Source organism: Gymnoscopelus microlampas (assembly GCF_963454915.1).
Source record: "Gymnoscopelus microlampas genome assembly, chromosome: 6".
Classification (NCBI taxonomy): Eukaryota; Metazoa; Chordata; class Actinopteri; order Myctophiformes; family Myctophidae; genus Gymnoscopelus; species Gymnoscopelus microlampas.
This window is the reverse complement of record NC_139943.1, coordinates 56,745,343-56,757,670: the sequence shown is the minus strand read 5'-3', so window position 1 is coordinate 56,757,670 and position 12,328 is coordinate 56,745,343.

The following is a 12,328-nucleotide window of genomic DNA, read 5'->3' as shown; positions in this document are numbered from 1 at the left end:
ACAATAAACTTTGGGAACAGGTGTAGATTGTGCTTACTTGGAAGCCTGGGCAGTGGGCCATGTATATAAACTGACCACAGGTGGCCTGAAAATCGCTGGCATGACAAAGAGCAAGCCAAACAACTTGCTAAATATTGTTCTGTTTCAGCTGGCATTTTATAGGCAGTGTAGTGACCACATATCCTTTTGTTAAAAAACAACTTTTCCCATTTGTGTGAGTCACTCTTTGGACAGACTGAAATAATAGACGCTTGTTGCAGGTTGAAGAATAAAATGTCCACTCCAGATTTGTACTCAAGTACAGTAGCTACTTGTACGAGTACATGTACTTAGTTACATTCCACCACTGGTTACTGGAGAACTGAATCACTCAGTTTTAGATTATTGAGCATGTTGAGAAACATATGCAGTTTCAGCCGTTTATTTTTAACCTTTTAAGCAGTGTATTTGTGATAGACTATATCTGGGACTTCCAAAATAAATCACGATGTTAGCAAGCATGCTTGGCAGAACATTTTGGTCACTAGGTCATAAGTTCAACACATCACATAGCAATGTACCACTCGTTAAATTATTTCCTCATTATGCTTGTCTATTAACTAAGTACTTATTAGTTGTTTACTTACCCTGCGATACATGAACACTCGTGTCCGGTGATACTGTTGTCAACATAGTTAATAACTAAAAGATGAGGTTTCTCCCTCTTTCTTTGTGAGTGATATACCTTTGCCTCTATTTCGTTGGTAGAAACATGATCGTGTACATATTCCTCCACTGCATATTGCAGGCCTTGTTGGTGAGATTTTGAAGAGATTTTGGAGCTCTTCCTCAAAAAAATCATCTCCATTACCAGGACTAGAAGTTCGGCCGGCTTCGCCGGCCTCACATGTAGCGTCCACGCCCACGTAGCGTCCACGCCCACGTAGCGCCCACGTCCACGTAGAGACCACTTGGCAGCGCCGATCACTGGCGTAGCGTCATGAGGGCTAGTGGGGCCATGGCCCGGTCAGTGAAGATTTGCCAGGAAAATGAATTCTGCTCCGACAACAATAGACACAGCCGGCGGCCGCCAGTGACGTTACTGAAGTGATACATTGGCTGGGCCATTCACACCTTTTACAAAGCTAAAGCTGGCTACTCCTGCCTATCAATGGTCCAAGTGTGACCTGTAAAGTAGCCTATCGTAGTCTGTAGGACACATAAGCATGTCCTAAGAGGAGTCCAAAAGAGAATGGATCCTGGGAGTCATGAATTAAATTACAGAGGTGAGTAAATAACTACATGTGCTCAAGTACTGCACTTTACTGGATATCTATCTATCTATCTATCTATCTATTTATCTATCTATCTATCTATCTATCTGTCTATCTCTCTATCTCTATCTCTATCTCTGTGTATCTCTCTCTCTCTATATATATATACATATGTAAATGGCGAAATGGCTGGGGGGAAATGGGCAATATATTGTTATTTAATATTGTTATTTTATTATGAGTATTAATAAGTTATGATGATTAATTATATCATATGATTATAATATTTGATTAAGATATATGATCTTATAATAATCATGGGGCATGTATAATCATTATCGAATAAGCAAATAATAATACAATGAGTCATCATAAATTTTTTCGGTGGCGGGTGTTATACAGAAATGTGGGACCCTGTACAGTCTGGTGAAAGTGGCCGCTGTGTGTGTGTGTTTGCGACGTGCGTGTGTCACACACCTACCAACGGAGACGTTGTGTATTGAAGTAATGTTTCGGTGTTGGTGGCGGGTGTTATAGGGGAATGTGTGACCCTGTAGAATCAGGTCAAAATGGCGGTGTGTTTTTGTGAGGCGCGTGTGTGCGCGCGCGTACACACACACACACACACACACACACACACACACACACACACACACACACACACACACACACACACACACACACACACACACACACACACACACACACACACACACACACACACAGACACACACACAAAGGAATGTGTGTGGAAATGGCGGCTGTTTTTGTGTGTTTGCACAACAGTGCATGTGGACACAGGAATGGTGAGTTGGACGCGTCTTTTAATGATCAGAACACGCACAGTGCTGCACACACACACACACACACACACACACACACACACACACACACACACACACACACACAGAGACACACACGCACGTTGAAGTTATTTGCGTGTGCGCGCGCACACACACACACGCACACACACCTACCAACGGAGGCGTCGTGTATTGTAGTGATGTTTCGGTTTCGGTGGAGGGTGTTATGGAAATGTGTGACCCTGTACAATCTGGTGAAAGTGGCGGCCGTGTGTTTTTGCGATGCGTGTGTGTGCGCGCGTACACACACACACACACACACACACACACGCACACACACACAGGAATGTGTGTGGAGATGGGCGCTGTTTGTGTGTGTTTGTGACAACAGTGCGTGTGGACACACGAATGGTGAGGTGGAGGCGTCTTTTAATAATGAGAGCGCACACACACACACACACACACACACACACACACACACACACACACACACACACACACACACACACACACACACACGTTGAAGTAATGTCTTAGCAAGTGAAAGAAATAACAAAGTAATTACCTGTTGTTGCTGCAGCTGCGCGAGCCACACGAAGTCGCGTAGCGTTGCATGTGCGTTGGGCCAGGTTGTTTTTTTTTGGTCCCATGGCTGCGTGCACAGTTTGGTGTGGTAAAGTTTTGTGTAGACGCGCAAGGCGTTCGTCGCTGCGACTGACTGATGGCTCCAGCCATAGATAGATGTAAACACTACAGCAAGCTCTCTGCGATGCCATTGTCTGGAAACTGCTCTTAGCGTGACAGGACCAATGAGAGTGAGCGCTTTCGTTGTTGCTAAGATACGGTGCATGGCACACGGCGTCTCTACCCCATAGCTTGTAGATCTCTCACACATGATTGGCGTAGGCTGCGTTGCCAGGTCTGACTTTGTGTCTAAGCAATGGTCGGCTTGTTTTTGCGCGCCTTTGGGCTTGTTCGCATAGTGCGCACGGCAGCGCTTGTTTAGCGTACGTCAGGGCGACGTGGCAACGTGAAAGGTGATTGGCTGGTGAAAAGAAAGACCCGGACGTGAATTTTGTGTTGGCGAAGTGATTTGCATAAGTATTGGAGCATAATGCGTTTGATATTAATTGTACATCCTGCAAGTACAGTGATGGGATGCGAAGCAGCTGGTTTGACAGGCAGAATATTGAGGAATTTGGGGGGAAAATGTGGAGTTAGTTGGGCCATGTGTCTGCTTGGCCATTGAGGCGATACACTCGTGTACACTCCATGACTGTGGCCGTCAATTATGGTAGCAAGATATGTATAGTTGCTGACCCCCCCCCCCCCCCCCCCCCCCCATATGTCCATATAAGGGCACACCCACATATGCCCATATACTGATAACATCAGGATCTCCATATGTAGGCATAAAAGGGACAAGGACAGACATATATAGAGATCTCCATGGGCAGAAAAGGGATACAGGCAGACAGACAGATACATGGTCTTCAGAACTTTACGGATCATATGGGTTGAAACATTATAATGAGGGCAATCTTTTCCTCTCTTATTTTTACTATATATTTTTCTCCACGTCCATCCTTCTGCACTCACTCTCACTGAATAGTAATATTGTAGACCAGCATTTGTACTGTATAGGTGGGAGGGAGGAGGGGGGGGGGGATTAAAAACAGGGGGAATTAAAAACGGGTGCAGTACGTTAGTCCGACAGCGCATTCCTCCGACAGCGCAGTGCTCCGACGTTAAACAGTAAACCCGAACCAAACCCGCACCCTAACCCTAACCGCACGCGGATGCCACATAGTCGGAGAAAAGGTCTGTCGGATTAACGCATGCCTCCCATTAAAAACAGGGGGAAATAACTTTGGGTGTTTTCTCTTGCATTGGAGGATAGACAAGGCGATATATTATACTGCAGGTATTTCTTTCCCTTTTATTGTATAGACCAATTATTTGTTTACCAACATTGAGACTGATTGTTTCATGCAATCAATTCCCAACATATTGTTTTGGGGTGCGCTGGTTTCAGTTCATTCAACCTCCTCTTGTGCGTTGGATAGTGAGGAGCGTCATAGTGAGACCTGATAGAGTGGGTTTCGTTTGGTACCGGCCTGCGCGCGCATACTGGTTCTTATCAGTGTGACATCGTCTGTTAAGGGGTCTATGAATGACCTTCTGGAAAGTGGGGGAGGGGGTAATGAGGGAGGGCGGGGGTGTAAAAAAAGAAAAAGGATAATGGATGGGCACTTTCCCTTGCCCTGGAAACGGATGGGCTGAGAAAACATTATGTGGGCAAACTCTTCTTTTACTTTTCATTTTTTATTTATACAAATTCTATTTTCTCCACTTCCACCCTTCTGCATTCGCTCTCACTGAATGGCAGTAATAGACCATAATTTATTATTGTTAATATTATTATTACTAGACCATACCCGGTCGACGCATCCGTGGGGGGATATGCGCACATGATCTGGCAACCCGGGAGGCGACATTCTTTCACACATAAACGCTAACCAGTAAGACTCCCTAATCGGGAGATAAGCGACCGTAGGTCACATGTATACAGAAGAGGGCTGTAACGGCGATTGGTTCCTAGTTGTGTGGGCAATGGATAGTTTTGTTTGGTGGTCTAAATGTGGGGTTAGCTGTGACATGGTGGCGTTTATGTGGGCAGAAAACGTGTAATGTGTAGCTGTTGCAAATGGGTAACAGAGTGAATGCTGAGAAATACGACTGGCACAGATTTTGTTGTGGGGAGCACAGTGGGAGATTGATGAGAATGCAGACAGGCGTATTCATTTTGATGTTGTTTATTGTTGAAGAGGCAGCTTGATTGTTTGTGGGGGGCAAGCCCCCGAGTTACGGCATTTTCTGTGAGCTGCAGTGGCAGGGGGTCCTCCACTGGGGGCGCCACCACTTTTGCATCCGTTCTGGAGCACCAGGAGTGGGTGGTCCCCGGGAATGCCTCGTGAGCAGCCCCGTTGGGGTGGTCATTTGGTAATTTGTCCACATGTGCTCATTTTTTACACTTGGGGGTCCCCGAGGCAGCTGGGGGTCCCTGGAGCTCCGGGGGTCCTTGGAGGGTGTAGTTTGGCAGGTAAGGAGTGTGTGTGCAAAATGTGGCATGGATCGGGGCAATGGGTGCGGAGATATGAGCAGGGCAAAAGTGTGACGTGTGTGACGGAGTGACGGAGTGACGGACGGACACCTGGAGCAGCTTTCTGTAGTAAGTGCGACCTACGGTCGCAATTATTGTACTTTTACCTTGAACAGAACAGTTTTTTGATTAAAATACATGAAGGCTAGTTGGTTAATAATAGATGTCACCACAGGTCTTACTTAATGTGTTTGTGGATTCAGTTAATGTTCAAAAGGGTGTTCCTAAATAATGTTTTATGTCTTCTAATGATTGCGACCGTAGGTCGCACTTACTACAGAAAGCTGCTCCAGGTGTCCGTCCGTCACTCCGTCACTCCGTCACACACGTCACACTTTTGCCCTGCTCATATCTCCGCACCCATTGCCCCGATCCATGCCACATTTTGCACACACACTCCTTACCTGCCAAACTACACCCTCCAAGGACCCCCGGAGCTCCAGGGACCCCCAGCTGCCTCGGGGATCCCCAAGTGTAAAAAATGAGCACATGTGGACAAATTACCAAATGACCACCCCAACGGGGCTGCTCACGGGGCATTCCCGGGGACCACCCACTCCTGGTGCTCCAGAACGGATGCAAAAGTGGTGGCGCCCCCAGTGGAGGACCCCCTGCCACTGCAGCTCACAGAAAATGCCGTAACTCGGGGGCTTGCCCCCCACAAACAATCAAGCTGCCTCTTCAACAATAAACAACATCAAAATGAATACGCCTGTCTGCATTCTCATCAATCTCCCACTGTGCTCCCCACAACAAAATCTGTGCCAGTCGTATTTCTCAGCATTCACTCTGTTACCCATTTGCAACAGCTACACATTACACGTTTTCTGCCCACATAAACGCCACCATGTCACAGCTAACCCCACATTTAGACCACCAAACAAAACTATCCATTGCCCACACAACTAGGAACCAATCGCCGTTACAGCCCTCTTCTGTATACATGTGACCTACGGTCGCTTATCTCCCGATTAGGGAGTCTTACTGGTTATTGTGGTTTGGTTCAATTTTATTCCAGCTGATCGATGTTGCATTATATTTGACCAATTTGTTACTGTTTTATTTCAGTCTGCTAAATACTGTAACTGTAGTGATGTGGATTTGTTTGCATGTTTGAATGTATGTCTATGTTAAGTTATGGGTAAGCTTGATTCAAACTTGAGTGTTATACTGCAAATAAACAACCTTACCAAACTGGTTCGGGGATAATGTAGAAAAACAAGTTTCATTCATTCTCTAAGACTATCATTAGAAATGGTGTCTCTATATTTGGAAATAATCAGAATCTTTATTTAAAAACTTTTACTTTGAAGGCAGATAAAAAACGGATGTTAAGCTGATTTCCTGTTACTTAACACAGCTGTGCCGTATCAGTAATAATCACTCATCATCATCAACTCCAGGAGACGAGAACCTCAACCTGTGAAAAGTTTTAATCAAAGATCGTAATACAACAATGGACGAAGAACCAGAAAATCTTCCTACAACAGCAAAAGACGATGAAGTCGTCTTACGACAGACGAAACCACGCACCACTCGGGGTGGTAAAAAAAATCTTAAAAGGAAGAATGTTGAGAGTTTCGGTAAGTTTTGAAGCAGGCTAGTTAGTCGTTAGCCACCACCAGCTAGCTAGCTACCACACTTTTCATGCAGAAGGACCCATTTCACAAACTTTGAAATTTTGGGCTACTATTGAAGAGATGTAAATCACTTCAATCTTGCCATCAACTGGCAAAGGTGCTGCTGAATTAAAATAATGTATGAGCTACTGGATATCTATACAGTTATTTGTACATTAATCACGTCTGTAACAAATTCTATAAGCCATATTTATTGTCTGTTAAATTAAGCGTTCTAATGCTACAATCATTGATATTGAGAGTTAGTGTTTGAGCTTGAGAAATTTTAATCTAGAAGCAGATAAATGGGCAATAATAGGCTCTTATTCACAGCATCCACATTGGAAAGGCCCAATTTCTTTCCAGTATGGCTGCTGTGCATAGAGCCTGTTGGCAACTAAGGCTGCAACGAGTAGATTAAATCAATTGAAATAGATCACTACATTTGTTGCCAACGAATTTGGTTATCGATTTGCATCCTCAACGAATCTCCGGTATTTTTGTAACCAACTGCTGCTGTTTTTCCACTTGGAAACACTATTTTGTACAGTGCTGAACCTTCTCTGTTCCCTTCCAATCTGATGCATGCGCATGACCGCTAAGCAAAACAAAAACAATGGCGGCACGCGTACAATTTACCGAGAGCTTTTCACCCACAACGTCGTAAAGAAAATGATTACTCTGCACTTGTTTTGCATGTAGTAAGTCCACAGTGTAATGCTTGACCATTTCAAGAGCAGGCACGTTGCATTATTCAGTAGATCACCTCGTTGTGCCCTCGTTAGCTTGTTAGCTAGGCGCTAGCCAGGCGAGCTGCCTTTGTACACCGGGTCTCAGTAGCGGGGGACCATTACATTATTATGAATAGTATAAACCACATCACACAAAGCCCAGTATGGGGGGAACTTAAGCCAAAAATAGCCGATCTACAAGCTGCTAAGCGTTGTGAGCTTGTAGATCTGCTATTGCGGTAAATAGACGCCCATTAAACTACTTTTAGTTCTGCAAGGTAACTGGGTAGGCTACTAGGTATATCTGGGCACCGCGATGTAGAATTGTCTATTTAGTCCAAAATGTAAACAAATAATATACTTTGTAAATGTTTTTAAGTAGAGTATACATGATTCGAACATGCTTAAATATTCTAGAATGAAGGTATAATATTCATACAATTGCTACAAAACCCTTTTATCCTGTCCTTTTGGGGCATAAACAATAAGTTGACGGATACAATTAAGTCTGATAATGATGTACTGTGCATGTCACTTCATGTATCTATATATACAATTTGAATCCTGCGCCATGTCGGTTGTCTGTAACGTTGTATGTAGCCAGTGTGACGTAATCTGACATCACGCCAGTGTGACGTAATCTGACATCACGATGAGACGGTCGTCCCGAAATATACAATTTGAATCCTGCGCCATGTCGGTTGCTGCGCCATATCGGTTGTCAGTATGACGTAATCTGACATCACGCCAGTGTGACGTAATCTGACATCACGATGAGACGGTCGTCCCGAAGTGAGACGGTCGTCCCGAATATGGACACAACGCCAGTGTGACGTAATCTCACCACAGCATGACATCACATCCTACCTATAAATATGACATCACATCCTACCTATAAATTCTAGGATGCTGTCAGATCGCACCAGTTCGACGGCTTCCATAGTGATAAATAGTAATAGTGGCACTGCAAAGTGAACGACGCGTCACGCTAGACGTTCGGGCCGCGTAGCGGCCCGAACGTCACCTAACGTCACCTATCCTCACCTATCCTGTATCCCATGCAATCCTGCATATGACCAGGAACCAAAAATATTGCTGAAATGTAATAAAAAAAAATATATATATATTGAAAAGAAAATGGTACTGTTACCCTTGAGCCTATGTTTTTCAAATCAAATCGAGCAGTAAGCAGAAGAGAAGAAGAGAGATGGTGTAACATGTACTTTTTAATTAAATATTCATCTCTGTCTTTATTGTTATTTGTTACCTTTGGCCATTTTCCTTTTTTGTTTAGTGTTTTACCTGATTCAACACAACTTTCGGAGACCTTCATTGAGTTCCACCTGTATGGTACATTAACAATATGTACTGCGATTTCATTGCCAGCTGCAGACAATCTGGAGGTGGATCCCACTGCTGCCAGCTGTGGCAAGTGCATCGTGCTCGAATCCATGATTAGAGACATTACGGAGGAGAGGGATTTCTTTAAACAACTAAATGAACAGTGTAAGTCAACAATTAATATTTTGTGTACTCATTGATCTGCTGTCTTTGATTGAATACTGTATTAACAATTTGTAAAATAAATGGTAAAATGGTAAATGGTGCATTTATATAGCGCTTCCATCCGAAGCGCTTTACATTGATTGTGCCATTAACACATTCACACACACATTCATACACCGATGGCGGAGGAAACCATGCAAGGCACCAACCTGCTCATCGAGAGCAATTAGGGGTTCAGCGTCTTTCTGAAGGACACTTTGACACTAACTCCAGGGGAGCGCCCCAGCCCGGGATCGAACTGGGAACCTTGCGGTTTTCCAGTTCACTCTACCCGGCCACTCTACCCCTGAGCCACTGCCGCCCCAAATAGTATAGCAAGTACATTTATACTTGTAAAGGTTAAAAGGATGACAAAAAAGCATGAGGGCTTTCCATTGTTAATATATTCAAGTCAACATGACATGTAAGACATACAATACAGTGCAGCATATCATCAATGTAGGCAAATAAAAAATAAAAAATAAAATACAGACTGCTAAGACTTATTCATGACCTATTGTAAGTAACTGACAGGTGCTCTTTTATGGTTCTTTTGAAAGAGGGTAGGGAGTCACTTTTTAATGTGTGATGGTACAGTAGGTTGTTCTACACAATGGCAGAAGAATGGTAAAAGGCCTTTCACGTTGTTCTCATGTTTGAGAAAAATTGAGGAATGATCAGTGGAGCTCCTTCTGGTGTTGTACCCATGAGTGTCATTCAGATTGATCATTTCAATAAACTTGCTGTGGAAATGCATGTGGACCACCCATCTGACCACTTAACTCATCAGCTGACAAACTGCCAACCTAAGTGGTCAGATGGGTGGGCCGCAAAAGTTTCTGAAACTTTCAAGTAGGCCCTGATCTGAAAAAGCTTGCGAACCATTGCTCTAATGAGCTTCTTTTGGGATGTATGTAGTTTAGTTTTTAATGAGTTGTAGGTGACCGCAAGGTGCATGCATAGTCAAAATAACATGGTCTAAATCAACTAATGACGTTGTCTGTTTGTTTAAGTGTCTTCTAACTGTCTACTGTGGTTCATATTTCATTGTTTTTATACAGTACAAACGGCCAAGGAGACAGTTGCCATATCCACTTCAACTGAAGGATCGGACCCTCAGTACCTCGCTCACTCAACTAACGAGTCCAGCAGCTCATCTTCGGATGAGAAAAAGAAGAAGAAGAACACAAAGAGGAAGAAGAAGTCGTCCAAATATCAGTCATCATCCACATCATCTTCCTCGTCCTCATCATCATCATCATGATGATAAGAAGAAGAAGAAGAAGAAGAAGAAAAGGTCAAGGTCCAAGAAGAAGGCCAAAAACAGAAGGGGAAAACTGAGCCGAGATGTGTGACAAGAGGTAATTCATTTTAGAACTTTAAAAATTAACATTCCATATTTAATGGCCAATAGTTCAAGACAAATTATATCACTTGAAAAGAAACACAAGCCCTGAACGTTCCCTATTCTGTTTGTTGGCTGATTCACTTCTTCGCTCTTGCTCTCTTCACAGATGAAGTTTGTCCTATTGTTAACCAATGGAATGCTTTGTTAGGCCTAGCACCAACAAAGAATAGAATGTTTGAACTTCAAAATGAGCACTTTACAAAAATAGTGATTTGGAAATGGGGAAAACGTAATGGAAATCTGTTTACTGTCGACACTGAAAATGTCACAGTTCGGGCGCTGCCGCGCCTCCGGCCTTGCCCCCTTCTCTTCACTGACTTTTCGCTGTTTGAGCCTTGTTGCCGGCGGCTCGCCCGGCTGAGGCCCATTGTACCTAATGACTTCGTTCTCTTTATTTAGCCCCTTCCAGCCGGTGCTCTGTGTCCAGACATTACCTCTGTTAGCGTTTGTGTACCTGTGTCTTGTCCGTCGTGTTTTCCCTCTATGTCTGAGGGTTCAGTGCTTGTATTATTTCCTGTTTATTATCAGTAAAGCCTTGTTTAACAAGTTACCACCTCTCGTGTCCTGCGCTTGGGTTCACCTCTGTCTTCTCCGGTCCGCATCGTGACAGAAAATGGCTTGTTGATCTGCTCCTTCCACTATTTTTGCTCACCATCATTGTAAAACTGTTAATTTTGTTATTGTTCCTAAATATCAGTTTCAATGTATTTCATGTTAATTGACCAGCCCACCAAACAATCACTGTTGAAGATTGTTTTGGCTATGGCTGATGAATGATGATGCGGTTTAATTAGGTTTTTACCTCACAACAGTGGTATATAAATTACAAACTTTCTCACTGTGGCTAACATCGAGTTGTCTTCTTCAATATCCTTAGCACGTGGACCAGATGAGGCCGTGGCCAGATATAAAAGGGTCCTGAAGGCGTACCAGAAGAAGAAATCAATGACTCAGGCGTGCAAAGTTGTGGGTGTTGACCGCAACACCATATTATTAAACGCTCCAATTGCCGAGCTGGCAAAGGTGACCCTGACAAATTTGAGCTAATGTCCGAACACACACAACGTGAGACACTGAAAGAGTTTGCACAAAGGTGCCAAGGGGCCATTAAGGGCACTTCGGATATTGATGCAACAGTTGTGGCCCTGAAAAAGTCAGGGACACTGTTGCCCGTGGGAAAGGGGAATTTTTTGATAACTTTGTAGGTTTTATTTTTTGGGTTGACGTGTTTTGAAATAAGATTTTTTTTTGGTACTGTACGCTTTTAAATAATATTTAATATATTTTTGATTTAGTTAAAGTAGTAGTAGCACCCAAAAAATATTTATTTTCTATCAATTACACACCCCTTGAAGCATTGAATTCATGGACCTTTTTTAGTTTGTCGCATTCCAAATCCAATGTAGCGCTCGGGTGTTCATTTAAAGTGCTACTCATTTTTCTTCTTAAATCCCATTGATAACTATAGGGACAACCAACCCTGTGCATTGTGACAAGCTACCCCGCTATGGGGTTGGTTGTCACAATGTGTCAACGTGACTTTGATGGCTTAACTAACTTCCTGATAGAATACGTTATGCAGAAAAAGGTTATACCCATTTCATTTCAAGCCAAGACCTTAAGCTACCTTCTAATGTAGGAGTGATTATCATCAGATGTGTTGTTGATGAGCAATTCAAGTCAGAGTAAAAAGTGTGACAACCATCCCCAGACTCCCCTACTGTACAGTTACAGCATTTTTGTAAATTGTTTTCAAGAAGTTAAACGTTCTGGCAGCTACCCTAAGCCTAGCAATTGTATTTATGT